The following is an 18,731-nucleotide window of genomic DNA, read 5'->3' on the forward strand; positions in this document are numbered from 1 at the left end:
GGTGGCTGGACAGTGGACTTGACAGCCCATGAGGTATCACCTCTTGGGGCAGCATTGCTGCAATATTGAAGGTGGCCCAGGAAAAATATTGTTTAGCTGAAAGGGCTTCAGACATCGGCCTGTAGAAAAAGTTCACTCAGGCTTCACTAACAAGTAACATTAAGCTGAGATACTTACTTCACAGAATCACAAGGTTGGAAAAGACCTTTAAGATCATTTTGAAGAACATTGTTCTCGCTATCCTAAGTAAATCACAGCACACACTTTGCATTTAGGCTATTCAAGGAAAAGCCAGCAGCCCATGGGGGAGCAAGGAAGAGTTCCCTTCTGCAGATCAGCTTGCCTGTACAGAACTGGCTCTCCCCTTCACTAAAAAGCTGTGTGGTCTCACTGGGCTGAGAAGCCCACACCACCGGCACAGGTAAAGACCTAAACTGCTTGCAGAGTGCTTGGATCATCTCTGTGTTTGAGTGAAATGGGTTAGTTGTCACTCAGGCCTGGGGAAGAATTCAGAAAGCTGCTAATCACAGCTGTCCAGCAGTGGTTTTCACAGAATGGTATTACAGTGCCTGCGTTACAAGACTAATTTGCTTCTAAATACGTTCTTTTTTTTATTAGAATCAGCTCAAGGGTTTGCATGGTTTCAGTGGTGTTTAATGGGGATTAGTTTGAAATGAAAATGTGTTTTCCATTTGTCTGAGAAAGGCACAACAGGGAGCAGAGCCCTGGAGATTACTGAGAGCTTTGGGTGGTTCTGGGAGGCCAAAGGCCGAGTGACTTCAGATTTCAGTGGAGTGTAATAATCCCCTAGAAATGCACAGCCTGCTATGTCTTATTGTGCAATTATGGGATGGAAATTGTAGTGTGTTTCTGACCTGTGGATTATTCATTGTCTATCATTAACACAGGTATGAGATGATCATTTAGCAGCCAGGCAGTCCCAGTGGCATCTGGAGCTACCTACAGACCCCTCTCCACTCCCACTCTCCCTGCTCCATGGGGGTGCAGCAGCTCTTACTCAGTTTAACAAGATTTTTACCACAGAGCAGCAAATAATTTAGCTGAGAAAGCTTATTCCTGGATTCATGAATAGTGAGTTGGTCATGTTGCCCACCTCAGGATATTTATACAGTTAATTAGTGGCACAAAAAATTGCTACTTCAGGGCTCAAAGAAGCGATGCTGTGCATTGTTTTTCTATTCAGTGGTGTCTGTGACATATGGTAGACTTAAATCTTTGTACTTATTAAATGACTTGCCAACATAGGAACACACTGGCTTGTTTCATATTACTTATTTATTCCCTTACATTTGGTTGCTAAAATAAACATTTTCCTTGGCTGCAGAGCATTGCTGCTGGAGGTACATGAAGGATGCTTTGCAGCCCAGTGCTTCTGCCTGCATCCATCCTGAATACCAACCCCAGATGTCAGCACCCCGAGTGACATCTCAAATGTTTCTCATGTCATGGAGATATTACTGCATGACAGATCTGAATCTTTCCTGAGAACCTTCCCACTGTGATTGTGTAACACCTCATTGTCCTGAGAAAAAGGCTTTGTATCCCCTGGGGATGCAGCATCCCTGTGAACCTTAATGACCCCTTGAATTTTTTTCATTTGGAGAGCCAGATTACTTTATCTGTGGTGAGAGGTATAGGATAATAGTGTTTCTATTGATTTTTTTCCTTCTTCCCAGCTATTTGCTAGCTGCATTTCTTGGGACAGATTTGAATGCTGTTAGTGACCTTGTGAAAACACCGTCTTCATTATTAAAACCAGGTCATAAATACCCCTGGGCACAATGAAATGCCTCACCTGCAATTCTTCAAATAGTTTCCACTGCTATTAATTCTTTTAGGTGTGTGAGGCCTCACACATGTCTATTCACTAAATAGATATCATCTGGAGGTAGCTGAATTTAACATTTTGGCATCAAAGAGCCTGTGTATAGAAAGCCTAGAAGTATTATTTGTGGATTTATCAGTGCACCAAATTCTTGCTTTCCTGGGATAGCTCATCTGGTGGGAGGAAACCCAGTTTGAAACAGGAAACTGAACTTTTCCAAAGTTCACTGGTGTTGGAGGTCAAGCTTTAGTTCAGCTCATTACAGAGACAGATGTTAAATTCAGATTAGGAGTTACATTTTGGGAAAGTTTAAGAGGTTTTGGGATCTGTGGTTTTGGCCTAACCTACTCTTTAATCAAAAACGACATCCCTGGGCAAGAGCCTTTAGCTCCCTCATACCTCTCAGAAATACGCACACAAGACGTACAGAAGCTATTTCCATCTCAATAAGGAAACTCGGGTCATGCTTATTCCTTTCATACAGATGAATAAACTCCTCTGGTTCACCAAAAAAAAAAAAAAAAAACTATTTTCCCCACCCACATTTCATTTTTTGCCTCTGACTTTTACAACCTTGTGGGTGTGTTCTGTTTTGATAAGAAAAACGGTTTGATTAGGAATGTCAAGTCAAGCACATTTGGTTCCAAAGTAAAAAATTTCAATGAGGACTCTTCTAGTTTGTCAGCCATGACTTGTACTGAAGTGGTTGTTACTATAAATGATATGTTATAAATACGCTCTTTTAGACAATATTTTGGTTTGGGTTGTTTTTAATTACTTTTATTAGAAACACAATGACTAAAGTGCTGTTAAATTTAGAAAACAGCTTCTTCAAGTCTCTGCAAGAAATTCTCGCACACTCGTTCAGTGACAGGGGTTTTGGGGTTGATATCCTCCACTTCCAGGTCTGGAAAAGTCCCAAGATACCCTTTCTGTGAGACATGTGGGTATCAAGCTTGGTCTGCAAAAATACTATCACAGGGTATCCCTCACAAACGTGATTCCATGTGCTCTCCATCACTGAGATTTTCTGGCCTGGGAGAGGTGCTTGAAGTCCCCATGCCGAGAGCCAGGAATTCACCACAAAGGTCCAAAAAGGGGGACTGCTGCAGAAAGGCAGCTGGGAAGAGGTGGCAGAGCTGCTCAGTGCTGTGCTCTCCTCCCACCACCTGCGAGAGGAAAGTTACCAGGCTCTGCTATATACTTGTTTAAAACCAAAATAAAAACCTTTAGATAAGAGTCAATTTACAAGATCATATTACTGTCACAGCTAAAAATCTGATTATCATGACGTATTACATAAACAGCATTTATAAAAACCTATAAAAATGATTTAGCTACTAAATGCTACCTCTTCAAAGCAGGTAAATATAATTTGCAGTTTTATATGGAGGTAAACAGCACAGTTGGCCACAGTCATGTAAAAACTGGAACTGACCTCGGGCTTCAGGCTTGCTTTTTCAGTCTAAGAAAAGGAATTTACTAATACATAGCACCTTCCACCTATTATGTGTGCCAAAAAATTAGAAAAATGAGTTAAAAGAATGCAGGTAAAGGAAATACCTCAACAACTATTTGTAAAGAGGTATGAGTACAGAGTTCTTGGCAATATAATAAAGAATAGTATAATCAGATTGGATAGCATGCAGAAGTGACCAGGAACAATGATTTTGAGTGGGAGACACTGATTCATGGAAGTAAAGAAGTGTTATTAATTTGCATGCCTTGTTTTACTGAATGTAACATCCATGGAAAGGGGATAGCTCGGTGTGGTGTATGGAACACAGCTGTAGCTAATGGGATGGAGTTGATATAACTATCATCCCAGACAGCAGGGAATACTTTCTGAAACTGATGTTTCTTAGGCTGCAACAGCCTGCAAAGAGAAATGGTGGGGACATTTGAAACTAGCTTAACCCAAGCACCAGGAACTGTAACACAGAGAATGGTCCTTGGCTAGGGAGCTGACAGCATTAGCAAACAGGTCTCGGGAAGGGCTGCCGAGGGGCTGCTGGAGGGGTTCAGAGTTATTTTTGTCTTTTACAGCAACTGTTTGATGAACAACTCTATTATTTCCCAGTTGTCAATGAATACGAGGAAGGAGTATCCTGCGGAGTAAAAATCTTTCCTCCAAGGTGAAGAATCAATTGGAGACAAATACCAATGTCACATTCCAGCGCTTCACTCCTTATTGTGCTTGGCATGTCGCTTCCTCTGTCCTACACTGCAATTGGTCCATACCAGGGCAAAACCAGCCTGTTCTGTCTAGTAAAATTTTATTGCCTTGCTTTTCCAAATAACAGTTCCTATACTGGCACTTCAAAAGCCAGGAAGGCACACAGGCAAGTAAAAACATGCTTACAACTCATTAAGGCTACTAGAATAGTTGCGTGAAAGGATCTGACAATGCAGCACAGTTTGTCACACCAGTTACATTCCACTGATTGTTCATCCTTTTTTTCTTTTTAAATGAAGAACTATCACCCCAAAATAGACTGGTTTTGTAAGAAAGCACAAAGATTAAACTGGAAATAAAAATCATTAAGTCTTATTATCTGTACAGGCATGCTAATTTTAATTTTTTTTTCCAATGACCTTCTCAAATTCTGTTCTTCTGTCAGTTGTGCTCTCACAACTCCTGCTGGGAAGGAGGGGAATGGATGGAGGGAAACAGTCAAGCCACCATGCTCTCCGATGTTGCCATCATGACAAGCGACCATGTGCTGAGTTGTTGGTAATTCCTACCCAAAGTCAGCAGCTGTAAAACCCACCCTGTCACTGATGGAATGCTGTGTGCTCTGTGCCTCCTCGCTCCTTGACTTCCAAAAAAACTACAGGGAATCTGTCAGACCCTGGGCAAGCATTTGCTTTGCCTTTGGATGACAGAGCTTCCCACAATGGCTCCATCTCTGCTTATAGAAGCAAGGCAGTTTCTGAAGATGCTAGGTGGCCTCACCCCAGTGCCCTAAATCTCCACACATGGACTGCCAGCCGCTGCCTGGGCACCTGCCAGGGTGAGTTTGTCACCTTCTTTCATGTTTTTGTTTCTCTAATGAGCAGGCCCTGCAAAAGGAAAAGTCAAACTCCAAATAACTCCAAGCCTCTCAGCTTTTGGCCCCTGCCTGAACTCTGCGTCATCACCTTGAGTACGGGCTGGAGGCCACAGACTAACGGAGGCGACATGGCGCCCAGCTGGCTCCCAGCTGCTACCTCAGGCCTGGCTTTGAAGCCCCTCAGGCTGCCTGAGGGCTGTCTATCTCTCACACACCCTTTGCCTTTGACATTGCAGTGAACTCTTCCCCTACCCTTTCCCTTGGCACTGACAGAAGCCCAGTACCAGCCGGCTGTGCCCACCATTTACAGCCGTCCCTCAAGTGAGCACAGCGGCCTTGCCATGGGGACACACGGCCATGGGGCAGGTGGGCTTGTGGGGTAGAGGGGCAGCAGCAGAGAGGATAGAGTGGGGTGGAGGCGAGGGGGAAGGGGCCACTGCCATCAGAAGGGTCTGCCACTCTATCCTAGAAATGCTGCAAAGCAAAGGAAGTGAGGGATTACGTTTTCCAGACTTACTAATTCAATATAATAAAAAACCCGCTGCACCTTCTTTCAGACCTCCTCCCCTTCCCTCACAGCCTGGAAAGCCCAAGGAGAGGTTTGTGTTTGAGAATGGGAAAAAAATATTTCTAAAATGGTTGTAAATGAACTCATTAACATGAAAAAGGAAGGGAAAGGGAAAGGGAAAGGGAAAGGGAAAGGGAAAGGGAAAGGGAAAGGGAAAGGGAAAGGGAAAGGGAAAGGGAAAGGGAAAGGGAAAGGGAAAGGGAAAGGGAAAGGGAAAGGGAAAGGGAAAGGGAAAGGGAAAGGGAAAGGGAAAGGGAAAGAAAAGAAGGGCACACATCTATTTAATTTCTTCTTTGCAGCAAGGTAAGTCCATCCTTGTTACATCCTGCAACAATGGAAGTCTCAGTCTATAATTGCTTCTTCCATCCTCCTGCTAGATAAGTAGGAATGAACCGAATGAGTCCCTGGATTTGCACCCACATAAAGTTAAGAGCAGTTATAGCCTGTGTCCCTTTAGCAACCACCACCCCACAAGGGCTTGAAAAAAAGGTGGGTTATTACCAGGCACAGCCCATTACACACACTTAAAGGTTGATGCATAGTCAGTGCACATTGATCCTGAAGGCACAAGCTCCCATTTAGGCCATGCATCTCCACAGCATCTGCACTCACAGACGGTGACAAACAAACACCATCAGGGTGGTGGTATCGACTCACTTTGTAGTGTCTCATTCTGTGCACACTTTGTTTGCCTGTCTTATTCTGCTAATGCTGAAGAGAATTCAATTTTAAAAGGGAAAAAAATGGGAAAGTGTAGTGCCATTGAATCCTGAGAGTGCCATTGAGTCCCTAACTCATTCCCCAGCTGTTTGCTCCAAGGCACTGGGGAGTTATAAATAGCTGGAAGCAAGAGTGCAGAACAGTGGTATATACATTTTGTAAACGGAGCTCTCAGCAATGTCCTTGTTTCAGGACCAGTGAAGTCAATAATGGCCTAGAATCTACATGCATGTGCAGGTTATTAGAACATGGAATAATAATAAAAGTGTTCCTGGATTTTCACAAGTTCAGACCATAAAGAGGAGGGAAATTATATATTTACTCTGCCTTCCAGTCACTTTCTGTAACTTTTATTGTAAGTTTTCTCAGACAAGAGAAGGAAGGAGCAACATTGTCTATTTCTGGGTAAAGAAGAAAAAGGAGGGGGTGGGTGGTAAAAGAGACACAAACTACATGAGTCTAACTTCAGTTCTGTTGGCGTCTTTCAGGCTTAACAGTGCTGCTGTTGGCAGTAATAATCATGTAAGCAAGTTGGTATCTGTTCCAGTGGCTTCCAGTTACAGACAGCTTTGCAAATAGAGGGAATCAGGGACAAAACCACCGTTGATTATCATGCATTATTTGCCAGTGCAAGCAATGTTTCTTCATTATTACTGAGGAGAATTACTGTTAGTCATTCTATCAGAAAATTGGAAGCACGCACAATAGTTAGTAGTAAATGTTAGGTATATTATGGTCTAGGAAAAAAAAAGAAGAGAAATAATGAGGCCTTATGTTGTATGGGACTGCATACAAGGATTCACAGTTACATCTCTTGCTATTCCATTGAGGACTGTCACAATTGCAGTCTCCTGAAACCAAGATTTGTGTGTATGTGAATAAAAAAATCCATTAATTGAAATTTTGCTGTTGGGGTGTATTTTACTTGATGGGTTTGTTTTTTTTTTAATGAAGTGGAATAACAGTGCTTGAAATAAATTTTTGTCTCTGCACCCCGGTTTGCTAGATATAAAATGGGACTAGGTATTCTTAGTGCAGGAAGGAATACATGGAGTTTGGGACTGTAAGATACTGTGTTAGTCAAGAGCTAAATCCCTCCTAGGGAACAGATATTTTTTGAGCCTACCTTGAAGTAGATGACAGATGACATCTTTCATCTGATGGATGACAGATGCTTTGTCATTGCTGCAGCTAACCCCATCACTGCCCCTGGAGAGTGTATTTCACCAGGAGCAGCTGTATGACACTCATGGAACTATTTGAACCGTCAGAGTAATTTCTACAGCATCTCTTGGCTTCACTCCTATTGACTTCTGAACAAATGAAGGCTAGAAAGAAATGCAGCGTGCTAGGATTGACAGGCAGGGTAACGGTGATTGGTTCAAAGCAAAGCTGAGGCAAAACAGACAGTACATAGGCAGCTGCTTTGCACGTGCTGCTGAAGCTCCAGCCTGTATGATGGAACAGTCATCTGCAGGCAGAAGGGGATGTATTATCTATTCCAAGATGATCTTGTTTTCATTTTTATCTTGCGTGTGTTGTCATCCCCTGCTTTGTAGTGCTACAGGCTTGTCTTTGCTACAAGCGTGAGGCTGCGCTCAGCAGCGTGTGGTAATTAAGCGCTTCGAGGGTCATGCATATTTTAATTATTACTTGTTCTATTGTCAAAAGCTTGCCCACATGAGATGCAGTCTTGCATTCCATGTGGAACTGAAATAAGGGTCAACACATTCCTTCAGAGCCCCAAATATTAAACAGACATTAATTTGTTTTGAGCTTTGCACATTTTAGATGAGCGTAAATCAAGATGTATAATGGTGAAAAAATTTCCTCCATATGTTGGGAAGTTGAACTGAGACTCTTAAGTGACAAGAAGTGGTGGCTGCAACAGAAAATGATTAAATGATTTGTTTAGCATTTATGTAATGTATGAATGCACCTTGTCTGTGTTAAAGCAAAGTAATGATTGGTTTTCCACCAGCAAGGGCTGTGAATTTTAGCTGTATTCCCTTTTGGGATTCTGAAGTTCTCAGGTTCTGGCTTACACAACAGCAAAGTCTAAATGCAGACCAGTTTTTCATCCATGAAATGGAAGTTAAATAATGCTTGACCGAAGTAGACAAAACAAAAAGATAGGTAGACTAACTGGAAACATCAAGATTTGAAAATTACCTGATAGGAAAAGGGAGGGGAGGGGGATCAAAGACGTCCCAGGGAATGAAAAATTCCTTCACAGTGCTTCCTGTTCTCTCTGTTATGCTAACCAAGGTAGGATTAGGTTTCAGCTGCCAAAAGAAATAACATTTGTAGATTTTTTTTGGTCTGGGGAAGTGGGATAGAAAGATTTAAGACAGCTTTTTCCAAACTATTTGCTTTTTGTCAAGCAGTCAAGTCTAGTTATTGTTATTAATTTGTATTACAGAACTACCAAACTGAGACTGGATTTCCATTGTATTAGGTGCTGTACAAACACCCCGTCAGAGACTGGTCTTGCCCCAAGGAGCCGGTAGTTTAAATAGACCAGACAGACAAAGGGCATTTTGCCCTAAGTTGTATAGCTGCTTAGCTAGGAATTTTACACATCTCTCCTGAGTCACAGCCTAGGACTTCAGCTACTGGAGTACAGTTCTGGAGAACAGGGCTGTCATTAGAAGAAATGAGCCTGCCTTCTTGTACCCAAACACAAGACAGGATGAGATTGATTCAGCAAAACCAGGATTAATGAGAGTTATCTTAACTGACTCCTGTTGATGGCTGGCTATATGAGATGGAGAAACCTCACGCCACCTTGCACCAACTCATTCCTCTGGTTAGTCCTTATGGTTTGCTGGTGGTTTGGTTTTGTTACAGGTTAATTTCATGTAATAATGCTCAGGAATGGCCAAGGTCTCTGTGCAGGGGTTGTGTTCTGGTCTGCTCCTGACCTTGCATGGTGCAGGACTGTACCTAGAAATTCAGATGGCCTAAACTCATCATTGGGTGCCTAAATTAATCTTCAAGTTCCTTAATTAACAGCCTGAATGTAATGCTGTGAAAAGTGAAAAGCAGTAGCTAGTCCACTTTCAGAAATGTCCCAAAGCAGCAGAGTAGGGATGAAGGCTGCACTCCATCCTCACCTTTTCCCAGGTATCTGCCTGGCAAGAACTGACACACAATGCTGCCTGCTCTGTGACTCCAGCAGAAAAGGAAATTACACTTCTTTTGTAGACTGGAAGCCTTTACCTTAGTTTCATGCTAATACAGTAACATTTTTTTTCTGTAGAAAAAATCTGAATAAATAAAATAGAATATAAGTAAAAACGTGAACCTATTTATTCTAAAGTTGCATTATCAGTGGGTAACTCCAAATCCAATCCCATGTGTAAATATTTGAAATACCCTTTGAGTTGCGAAGGGCTTTTCTTACATGGGAGAATTTTTTTCTTGTTTTTTAAATCCTGCCCTAGATGTGCAGAGGTGACTTGAGCTTTTTGCTGGGCAAGCAGCAGATTGCCTGTCAGGTCTTTCTCAAGATGCCAGCAGCTAGGAAAGCAGACCCTCTGAGTTTGCTCACAGGAACAAGCTGGGGTAAATGTTTAACTTGAGTCTATGGCTTGTACCTTTCTTTATTATTAACCCAACCCCTGTTTTTCTTTACAGTTGCACAGCTGCTGGCACACAAGAAACAAAGGACCCTTGAATTAACTTCCTCGTGGAGGAATGAGCACAGGTAACGTAGCTTTTGTCTTGTTTCCATACCTTTGCACGGGGAAGCAGTTGCAGTATCTGTGTTCTGCATTTCTGTTAGGAGGGAACGGCCTGTCAATAGCAGTCGTTTGTGTCTTTTTAAAGCTAAATCACTACATACAATCGGCTAATTTCACCCTACTCTGACCCAAGCTAAAGAAGTATCTATATAGAGCATAGGACTATGCACTGTGAAACTGCTCAGACATTCATGTGCTCACCAACACACCTTGCCATGGCTTTTTCACACCATTAGCCAGGTCTTTGTATTCCTCCTAACTGTTTTCCTCCTAATCGTGTTCTGTCCTGCTGAAGTCAGAAGAGGTCTGCCTCTTCTCCCCGTGGAGACGAATGCCTGCGCCATGAACCTCTGAATATACATCAGTCCTTTGGCTAAGCTCACACGACCCAGCTGTACTATGTCTTTTCCTTCCATCCTGCACACTGATTTTTTTCTTCTCCTGGATAAGCTGTGAATTCTAGGAGGAAGCTTCTGGTGGGGTGGGCACCCATCAGCACAGTACAGAAATCACCAGGACCCTTGTTCCAAAATTGTTCTGGTTGCTGTGTCAATAGGGTGTGAATACTTGTTTTAAGACAATGTTAACTATCTCTGTAGGCTATGTGGTAGCTCACAACTGGTTTGCAGAGAGAAGGATTCACTTGCTCAAATCTTTATTATTATTATTATTATTATTATTTATATGAAGTGACATAAATGTACATGGAAAGTGACAGAATTGAACTTTAGCCAAAGCAATGCATCAGAGGAAATCAGAGTGAAAATCAAGAGTGGAAGTTAAAACAACTCATTCAAAAAAGCAGCTGTTCATTGTGTTGTGTAATTACATATTAGATAAATTTTACACATTTTTAGAAACAATAACAATTTAATAGAAATTAGCTTTGCAAACTTCAGTAGAATAAGAACCAAATTGCTCCCATTTCCAGCTGCTCAGATACCATTTTACTCCATGAGTTAATCATAGAATCATATCGAACCCTACAATGGTTTGGATGAGAAGGGACCTCAGATCCACACCCATGGGCAGGGACACACACCCCCACCCCAGCGTGCCCAAAGCCCCATTCAACCTGACCTTGAACCCTGACAGGGATCCAGGGGCAGCCCCAGCTTCTCTGGACACCCTATGCCAGGGTCTCCCTACCCTTATGTTTGCAAAGTGGTATGTGCTGCCCCAGAAGCAGTTCCTTCACACTATCCTTAAGCTGTATTGGCAGGCAAAGTGTTTTTCCTGTCAATAATGAGGACTCTGTGAGGAAAGCTTTGCAGGCACAATGCAGAGTGGGAAGGTGGCACGATCCCTAAGCACTCTGAGGACACCACCATCTTCACAGTTCCTGAAAAGAAACTGTAAATAGCTGTTTGGGAGTATTTTGTGCATCTCTGATTCCTGTAAAACTATTAGATTAGGAAAAAGACTGTTATTCTGTTTTGATCAGAGCCAGCTGTTTATTTAGCCCTAAAAGCAAGGGATGAGGCAGGGATGATAATGTGGCTACAGATAATTCCAAAACATCTATCACTTACAGCTAGATTCTGTCACTTTACTTCCAATGAAGAATATCTAAATGAATGAGAGTATTGGTGGAATAAAATAGTATGTATTGCAAGGGGGTCAGGACACAGGCCATGAAAATCTGAATCCTAGGACAGAAAAATAAGTGGGGAGTAGCATGAATTCCCAGAGACTGGCACCTTGGTGATGAAGTAAGTGGGAAGTCAGCCCTGAAACTTTGAACCTCTTCCTTCAGTGGCTGAATTCAGATTTTGCAATTTACTCAAAGATTAGGAGATAAACAAGCAAAGAAAACACAACAAAACACAAACATGTTCTCTAAAAGAATGGGAGAATTGGCAAGTTGATAAAGAACCTTGTGTCTGTTCAAAGGTGACCTAGGTCAGCAGGGGATGAATTTGCCTTCTTTTTTGTCAGGAGTTTAATGTTTGTTAAGGGTCCATGGATTTCTCCATTTCCTGAGCTTTTTTTTCCTCAATCTGGCAATTCTACAAAGCATATGTTGGACTTTAAACTTATTTGCCTAGCTTTCTGGGTGCTACAAAATGCAAATACAGACACTGGCATCAAAAAGGGATGGAGTCCTTTGAAGATGAAGGGTTTGACACAGAGCCAAGGAGCCAATGGACCGGTGAGAACTGGAATTCTCCTGGGACTCAAAGGACACTATGCCTGTTGGAGAAAGCAAACATGCATGAGAGAGGAACCAGGGGAGATCTTCCTTGCTTTCTCCCAGCTAATTACTTAGGCCAATAGAGGTGCCTCAATTCAGCTTCAGAACTGAAGTAGTCAAAGAAAAAAATCGATAAAAAAACTTGCTGGTGGGCTATTCCAGAGGAGAAGGTGGGAAATGAGGAGTTTCATGTTGCCTGTATTAAAATTGGACTGCTCCTTGTGTCTGAGTTAATTTATGGCTCTGCTGGTGTGGCCAAGCCAGCAGCAAGGATCCCAGCCCAATAGAACTTTGAGCCCTGTGGGGGTTTTGGTTAATTGGTTGATTGGTTTTTAGTTTTGGGGGTTTCTGTTTAGATTTTTGATGGTTTGTTTTGTGGGTTTTTGGATGTTTTGTGTATGTAGTGCTAGGAGCCACTTCCAAAACCTTTCTGGAGATGCTGAAGAATAGCATACCTAGGACACCACCTTATCATGCTTCAGAAACAAACAGGAATCAAAAAAAGCAGCTTTCTCCAGCACCAGTGACCCATCCAGGCTCAGTGGCATTATTCTGACATAAATAAACTAACCTTTCTTGGGGAAAAAAGTGCAAAGCAATGACTGGTTTTTGTGCCTCACTACAGCTCTTAATGTGCTTCTCATCTCCTGTAGAACTCCAGAGCAGGAACTCAATTGGCTGGCAACAATGTGCAGAGTCAAGTGTTAAAATGCAGCCACTACCATAGAAATAACAATAACTCTATCCCATGAAGCGATCAGGGTTTCTTTTTCAGAATCTAATTATGTTAAAATAAGTGGAATTATGTTGCTTTTCATTTTTTAAGTCAGTAAATTCCAAAAGAGGATTTGCCCCATTTCTACAATGTGCTTAAGGACTTACAGTGCACGATCAAATGCAGATTTATTAGGGGCATGAGGGGCTGGCATACGGCATTTTCTGCTTAAAGCTGCTCAGTGCCTTTTCATTCTGGTCAAGGAGGATTTTTAATTATTATTTTTTTCCATCTTAATCATTATTCCGGAGACCATATGTTGCCTTGCATTTTCCAGAGCTTTTTTTTATTGCACAGAAAAAGTGATGAACATTCTTTACTATAAACAGCTGGGAAAACTGGTGTTATGGATAGAACCTAGAAAACATGAATTGAAGAAAATGCCACAGAAACATCTCTAGAAGAAGGTTTTTTCCCTTGTTTTTATTGACAGGGTCAGTGAGAACACTGACTTCAGTGGATATGAGATCAAATCACAGTATCTCTCTAACTCTCCCCCTCTGCTGGCAATTCGGTTCTTGCTGTGCTGTCAGAGCTGCATAGGATCTCTGAGCTTTGCAAAACCATTTCTTAACAAGTCATGTAGTAGCTTTCCTCATTTTAGTCAAAGGATGAAGCACCTCAGAAAACTCTGGGGCAGTGGAAGGCAGGAAAAGTAATAAAAGCTGTGGGAGGACAGGTAGATTCTGCAGTCTGAACAGTATCTGTTTACTTTTGAGAATATTTGGAATCTGGGATTGATAACACCTGCTCAAGAAGATATGATGTTTCTGGTTCAAACGCAAGGAGCAAGCTTTCAAGTGAGGGCACCTTAGACTTTTCCAATACTCCATCTGATAACCCAAATAAATTTCCACCAGTAAGCCAACAAAGCATTACATCATTCTTATAATTGAAACCCAAAATAAATAACATGCAAACCAGTGGCTGCAGATAAGATTATTTCACACACCTTTGAAAGCCACTGGGATTTGCAGGATATACAGCACTGACACAGCCCATGCTCTGCAGCATCGTACACCGTAGAGCTTCAAACTCATGCTTTGAAATGGCCAGGAAGATTGGATGGTTGTATCTGAAATATATGAACATGATGTGAGAGCCGTTTGTCTGACAAGAATATCTTCCTCCTCCTGTTTCACAGTCCTTCTTGAGGCAGGGTTTGGGTTTTTTTCTTAATTTGTTCTTAATCTGTTCTCCACAATTCTTTGCTTTGTTCAGCACAAAGGCATGAAAGTTGCCAAATGTAAATGACAAACTATTGGAGGAAGAGAAATCCAGTCCTTTAAGTAAACTTTTCCGCCAGTGTTTAGAAATTTCCTCTCTCAGTAGAAGCAAAAACATTTCTTTTCAATGTTTCTCCTGGGCAGCTATGAATATGTTTAAACATATATGTAACACAGAAAACTCAGATACTATAGAAGTCCTGATTTTGGACAGAAACTTAAAATTCTCTGTCTTTGATGTAAAAATTCTCACCTGAAAATAAAAATCCCAAGTATTTTTTGAGTCATAGGAGGCTTTTAGATTCCCAGGTACATGCTTGATCCTAAAGACGTGTGTCCTCTCTCCACACCCAGCCTGAAGCAGCGAACAAGCATGCAACAAGCTAAATCTAATTAGTTGGTAGGCAGATTATTATGCAATGGTGGAGCAAGAAGCAGTCTCAGCCAAAAATAAAATCACTAATGTTCAAGAGAATGGCAGAGAGGAATGTCTTAGACAAATGAAGTTCTAACCTTCATTAACCCAAATCAAAGGTTTATCTGAATTGCCTGACCAGGTCCACAGATTTAACGGTTGCTTAGTTTTCTTCTGGTATAATTCTATATACAGAAACATTTATTTATTTATTTGTTTGTTTTGAGAGGAGGAGAAAGCACAGTCAATATCTTACTGAAATAATCTCTTTTTTTATTAAGTCAAAAGGGGGAAAAAAGACCCCATTTTCTCTGTATTCTTTCAGTGCTGATGAAAGGTGAGATAACCTTCAGAAAAAGAATTTGCTAGCCTGGGACTCTGGCACGTTTTCAGCATCCAGACACTTTCACCTTGTCTTTTGTTCCCAGCTCAAATTCAGAAAATCCTCTTAAGTTAATTTGTTTCCCAGCACAAAACTCATAGGAAACCTAAACCCAGAGAAAGAGCATTTGCTTCTTTGCTTTCCTCTCCAGCAGCATGAGATAATCCCGCTCAGCAGGAGCACGGCAGAGCCCGGCTTCGGGAAGCGCTCTCAGGTTGAAGGTTTGAGATCACGGCTGGAACGGGCAGGGTTTTAAACCCGGTAACGGATACCGCCAAGGAGGCCGGGAAGCTTTGCTGAGTGGCCTTGCCGGGAGTTTCTCAGCCGTCCCGCTCCAAGGCTGCGCTGTTCCCGGCTGGAGGGAGGGAGAGAGGGAGGGATGGAGGGAGACAGACCCACCCCCGGGAGGTGCCGGTGCTCGGTCGCGGCTGCCGGCCGTGGTGCTGAAGGGATAGCGCCCACCCCCGGCCCTGCCCCGGCCCGGCTCCGGCCCCGGCCCCGCTCGCTCCCCTGCCCAGACGCTCCCTTCGCTCCCTGACCGCTCCTGATGTTTTCGAGACGTTTTGCAAATAGGAAGGACAAGGGAGGCGGTGTTAAAGTGCTTCTACAGCACTTTCTGGCAGAAAAGTTGTGCGAAGCTGTTTTCCTGCCCCCGTGCTTGCTTTACTACAGAAACATAGGACAAAAGAATCATTTACAATGGAAAACATCTTTAAGACCATGGAGTCTAACCATAAACCTAACACTGCTGAGTCCACCGCTAAGCCATGCCCACCTGCACATCTTTTAAATGCTGCCATGGATGGTGACTCAACTGTTTCCCTGGGCAGCCTGTGCCAGTGCTTGATAACTCTTTCTGTGAAGACATTTTTCCTCATATCCAATTTAAACCTCCTCTGGCACAACTTGAGGCTGTTTCCTCTTGTCCTATCACTTGTTACTTGAGACTGACACCAACCTCACTACACCCTCCTTTCAGGTAGTTGCTGAGAGCAGTCAGGTGTCCCTTCATCCTCTTTTTCTCCAGACTGAACAACCCCGGTTCCCTCAGCCACTCCTCATAAGACTTGTGCTCCAGACCCTTTACCAGCTTCATTGTTCTTCTTTGGACATTCTCCAGCACTGCAGTGTCTGTGGCCAGTGTCCATTATGCTCTGTGGAACTTAATTTCTCCTCCCCAGTAACAATTACTGAGATTTTAAATATTACAGTAGTATTTAATGCCCCCAGTAATGGTCTGTTGTGCTGCTTTACCAACACAGAGCAAAGAATTGGTCTCCAGCCTGAATTGCCTACAGCTTAATTAGGTATGGCACATATTACTTCTTGTGCTAAACTGCTGCAGGGGGATGTTGTATGTTGTTAAACAGCTGCTGGATTCTGCCCGAAAGGGAATTCTATTTATGGGTTGTATTTTGGGTTGTAAAGTTTGCAACTATGCTTAGGAAACAGCAAAGCTATAGAACCGCGCTGAATTATTAAGGATGTTCAGTCACACAGAACAATAACCATAAAACAAGGGGTCAGACACTGGCTGGCCCCATGTGGGTACAGTACAGGGTTGGAAAGCGTAGGTCATCCTGAGTGCAAGGGCTACTGCTGAGTAGCAATACCTAAGCGGTCAGAGACCATTAACAATTACCCTCTGGCCTGTGGAACAGGCTGGATCCAGACAGCTCAAACATAATGTAACCCCACTGGAGAGCCTGTACTTATGAAATGGGAAGTTCTGGGAGAGATTTCCTTACTCACTGAAGAATCTGGAACCTAGAAGTACAAATGTTAGTGAATATTAAGACCTTTATCTTCTTCAAGTACTTTGGATAAAAACGTCTTCCTGATTCTCAGTAATGTCTTAAACCCAGGAGGTCAGATATGGAGTTGGCAAGAGCCAGGCTATTTCTATTTATCAGGTATCCCATTTGAATTCCCCTGTCAAGAACTGAATATTTAGGATTTCCATGGCAACATATTTCTGAACCCATATTACAGTCAGACTGATGCGTGTCAACTGATACAGGGATGCAGGAGGTAGTGGCTGAATTTATTCAAGCAATCACATTCTCTTTTCCAAGGCTAATGCACATGAATACTGAGTTAGCAAACTGAATTGACAAGGATTCCATCTCAATTAACATGCATAGTGTTCCAGCTCAGGAAAGTAGCATTTAATTGATGAGTGGGATTATATTTACATAGCAATTATAGCAAAGTCAAGGTTGGCTTTATGTGAGAGACTATTTGCTATAATATCTAGCTGCTTGGTTGTCCAGGAAAGCTGATCCTCTATGGGCAAGAAAAAAAATCAGAACAGATGCACTCAGCTTTTACATGTGCTTCTTTTCATATTCTGCAACTACTCACTTCATGAAGCCAACTCAGTAGTCACATTGTGGTTGCCTTAGATACATACATTAATTTACTCCATTATAACTTCAATGCTGATTGTTTAACTGCACAAGTATTAATAGTTATTAACTGCTATCCTTACATGGCTGTTTGGTGGCTAATGTAAAATGAATGAGAGCTCATTCTAAATCCTGTATAAATCAATGGGCATCTTTCTCCTCATTCCATTCAGAGCTGGAATTAGCTATCCCTACTGCAGTGCCCTCAAATATTCATTTTTTTGTCCTCAAGACACCTCTGCAAGGTAAGGTAATGCCATTGACTCAGTTTCACAGCTGGGAAGCTGGGGCAGAAAGGTTGCCTCAGAATCATCCAGCAGACAGAGGTCCTGACCCTCATCTTCCCTTCAGTCTGGATTTCTTTCCATGGATAGAGAGGAAAGGTACATGCCTGAGTTTTGCTCCAACACAGAGTTGGATGCAGAGTGAGAGAAGCATCTGGAACTGTGGGAGGCAGTTTTACATCTTGTAGTTTTGTGTAGTCAGAGAGACCAATGGCTGTATTCAGATGTCTTCTTGTGGGGCCTGGCATGGAGTTGGGTTCTACTGACAGCTCTGGAAGCGAGAGGTTGGCAAGGAATTCAAACCATCTAATGTCTGTGGCATGGCAAGGAGAAATATGCATGGCACCTATGCTGAGTGATCTGAATAGCTCCAGACACTGCGAAGAAGGAAGGGCTGTACTCAGGAGTCTAACACATGCAATACTCATTTTTGCCTGTTGACTTATCCAGGGATCCAGGACCTGGCATCCTTGAATTCCCAACTGGTTAGAACCATTGTTCTCTTGAACTTTGAGAGTAGACAAGTGTGGATTTGGTCCATCTTTTCTTACTAACCAGGAGGATATCTCTAAATGGCTTACCCAAGGATGTACTGGGCTAGAGACATGGAAACCAACAAAAAGAGTTTTAGAGTTTTGTTCTCTTAATCTAGACTTGCACTGCTCTCGTCTTATTGCCATGGAAATTGTCTCCATAGCTGGTATTAGAATTGCCTTGTTGACATCATTAGTAAAGCATATAATAGATAGCTGAACTGCTCTGATATTTTTCTTTAGGAGAACAGCTATTGAGACTCCAGAGGCAAATTAGAAAAAGCATAGACTCTTTATTAGTAGAACTTAATTTAACTGTATTCAAACTTCATTAAGGAGTAAAAAAAAAATGACCTTTCTTAATGCACTCTTTCTTTATAAAGTATGAAATAAGGATATTAGATTAGTTTGATCCTGGTTCTTATTATGCACACACAGTAGACGAGAATGCAAAAAATCTCTCATTCAGTTAGGTACTCTTGGATGTCAAATCAAAGGCCAGGTGCTCCACAAGCCCATTTCCTTTCTTCAGTGTTTTATGTTTCCTAGCCCTGTAATTCCCTCCAGGAAACCAGAAGAAA

This window comes from Gallinula chloropus, assembly GCF_964237585.1.
Source record: "Gallinula chloropus genome assembly, chromosome: 20".
In the NCBI taxonomy this organism is placed as follows: Eukaryota; Metazoa; Chordata; class Aves; order Gruiformes; family Rallidae; genus Gallinula; species Gallinula chloropus.